Source organism: Camelina sativa, chromosome 4 (assembly GCF_000633955.1).
Source record: "Camelina sativa cultivar DH55 chromosome 4, Cs, whole genome shotgun sequence".
NCBI lineage: Eukaryota > Viridiplantae > Streptophyta > Magnoliopsida > Brassicales > Brassicaceae > Camelina > Camelina sativa.
Genome location: NC_025688.1, coordinates 20275704 through 20279213, shown reverse-complemented (window position 1 = coordinate 20279213; position 3510 = coordinate 20275704).

The following is a 3510-nucleotide window of genomic DNA, read 5'->3' as shown; positions in this document are numbered from 1 at the left end:
GTTTCCAAAAAACTAAAAGAGAATATTCCAAATTTATTTTCGGCAGATTTTATTACTAAACCACATTGTTAACAAACTTATTAAAATAATAAAAATATACTATGAAGCATACAAAATGAATAAAATCTTGGAAATTTATAACACTTAATCGTGATTTCTGAAATCTTATTCTCCAATTGAAAATAAAATTTTAATGAGAATCTTCCAAATTTTCAATATAAATCATGCAAATCTCCTTTCACCAGAATACATTATTCATACAGAAAACACAATAATAAAATAAAAATGATAATGGTTTCTCATTTTACCATGCTAAACCGTCTGAAACCCTACAAAAATTCATGGTGTATTCAAGCTAAGATACTGCATACTTGGACACATTATTCCAAGGATGTTGGTATGTCATTCGAGATGATTTTGTCGGATCAAGATGTAAGTGCTAGATAGGCTATGATTTTAGCATATAATTTTATTGCATAATATTTTATCTAAAAAAATACTAAAAACAATCATATAAATTATATTAATAACATTTATATAAAAGGAATTTCAACCCATGCTCTAGCACGGTCCTAATATAGTATTATGTATTAATTATGTATTATTTGAAATACCAAATGACTAATGTCTCTTCTTCTTAATTAAGTAACCATATAAATATGTGGACACATTGGTGCAGAGTTGATACAATCAATGTTATCCCCTCTTTATTAATTGGGAAGTGCCTTACAAAAACAACCTTAGTAATTATTCTAGTTATGAGATATAGTATTTTTAAGCAATATGTAGCAGGATAAAACGATTTGAGTAATTATTGGTAATTTTTAGGAACTGCAACTATTCAAACGCAAACGTAACGAAAAACCAAGCAAGTCCTTAGTGATTCTCTACTACCTTGTACGTACTCGACCTAGATTGCTAGTATTAACCAATTGATAAAAGAAACCAAATAATTAGCGGTTATACAATTTTTTACCAAAATATTGTTCCTAAGTAGTTGCGATACAAAAAAAAAAAAAAAAAGTAGTTGCCGTGCGATACAAAACAAAATAATAATAAAAACTAGGATATATCCTGTGCTTAAAGCACGGATCAACATTAAAAAAAAATTATAATATAATAAAAAAAATTATTGTTTTTTTAAAATTTATTTTGTTTGAAAGAATATTTATTTTTAATTGTTATGTAAATCTATTAGTCTATTTGAATACTAATTATTTTAGAATATTATAGTATTTTATTTTTGACATATTATTACAGTTTTATATTTTTTTTTTGTTGTATTTGCATCATTATTTTGTGAAATATAAAATAGTAATTTTAATATTATAATTGTGGGCAAATAAAAACTATTAATTTATCATCGATATAAATTTAGTTTTACCAACCCGCCAATGTGAAAATTAAAACACACATTTTCATACATTGAGTAATATATCTTCGTTTTAAAAAATTCAAATCACAACATATATATGCAGAAAAATATACATTTTATTAATTATAAGTAATATATGAAAATTCCAAACAATTTGTAAATAAAATAAAATAAAGATGATAGGAGAATCATAATTTGAAATCTTAACAAAATCTTCCAATTTAGTTATTGAAAATAATTGTACTGTATACTTAGATATAAAATCTTAGTTTTTAAAATTCTGATTGGTTTATATATTTTTAAAAAATAATAATTAGTAATTACGTCCATAACTTATTAGAGAAAGAAAATATTTTTTTAGATTTTCTTAGATTTTTTAATATTTGATATGTGAGTGTTTTTATTTTAATTAATTATATTTATTTAAATTAGTTAATTAAGCTTAATTATTTTTTTCTAATGGTAATTGAATGTAATGTTTTACACATTTTAAGGTTAGTTTCATATTTGTACTTCTCAATTAATATAGTAGGATATAATTCTTGTCAGTTATCGTTACATATTTTATCTTTTTAACTATTACCTTACAATTCTTTTTGAAAAATGTATTTCACAGGTAAAAGTGATTTTCATTAACGACAAAATTTAATCCGAAACGAAGAGAAAAAAAACAATTACACAAATGAAAGCCGTGCCATTAAATATCATTTGGTTATTTTTCTCATAATAAAAAATATTATAAAAAAATTAATAATATGTCATATATATTACAATAATAAATGAAAAGATGTATATGCATTAGTGGGTGCATTTGAAAGTTTGTACAAATATTGACAGGGGTCAAAACCCCAATTTTAGCAAGCTATATAACCAAATTTAATCAATTTATACTAAAAATGTGTAATGTATTGATTTTATAAGAGTCATATAACCCTAATTGTGTGAGGAACATTATTAAAAAAAATATGCTTCATTCAAAAACTAGGTCCCACGTATGAAAAGTGGAAAAATAATTCTTATAAATAGTAAAAAAATTGTGAGAAAGAAAAAGAAATATGAAATTTGTTAGAACTACACTTTTTCATATACCTCTATTCAAAAGTACTCCTTTTTTACCATTTTCATTTTTGTTCTCTTTTAATTTTTAATGACCATTTTACTCTTACATGAAAATTAATTTAAGCACTAAAAAAAAAAAAAAATTTCCCGCCACAAAATATTTCTGACATATTTTCCCGCAAATTTTTTTTTCCGCCAAAACTATTATTTCAAAAAATATTTACAAAGCTTTTATAAGGTTTTTAAAAGATTTCCAACCTTGTAAAAGCGTTTAAAAAGATTTTAAAAACGTTTACAAAGTTTTTAAGATTTTTAAAATTGAAATTTTTTTGCAGGAAAATCCAATTTTATAATTTTGGCGGGAAAAAAAAGTTTTTGCGGGATTTTTTTTTTATTTTTTGGCGGGAAAGTTTTTTAATTGTGATGATTGTACATTTTTGCTGTCACAAAAAAAAAAAGATAATTTGATCATTTTATATATAAAGAAGAGTAGTTTTAAAAATGTGATATTTAAAAAAAAGAACATGAAAAAAGAAGTATTTTTGAGAATGACCCAAACAAATAAAAACATACTTTCACGTTCTTTTCCATACAATAGACACCAATTGGAGTTATAAGCGCAAAATACGGTGAAACCACTATCTTTTAATAGAAATCAACTATTAATATCGTTTGTTTGGATATATATATATATGATCGTTATTGGAAAAAGAAGTAGTATTCTAATATAACTTTGTGTATACATTACGAGACATATTTGTTTGATCTGCTACATTTTAAGTAATGAGATCTGCTACAGTGTTCATGTTTTCTTGCGTTATTATGTTATTCATTTTGAGTCATTTTCAAGGTAATATATCAGCTTTGTGTTTAATTTTAATTGGTTAATTACTTGTAAAATTTGAATTAATTGCGAAAATTTAGTTGAATTAAAGAAAAAAGGAAAGAGGTTTAAATCAACAAAAAAAGGGAAAGAGGTCTAAACCATGGTTTAGTTTCAAAGTTGTTGCGTCTCCAACTGTTTATATAAATGTCTTTTGGTTTTTATAAATTGATAGAGATGGATGCTCGGAAGC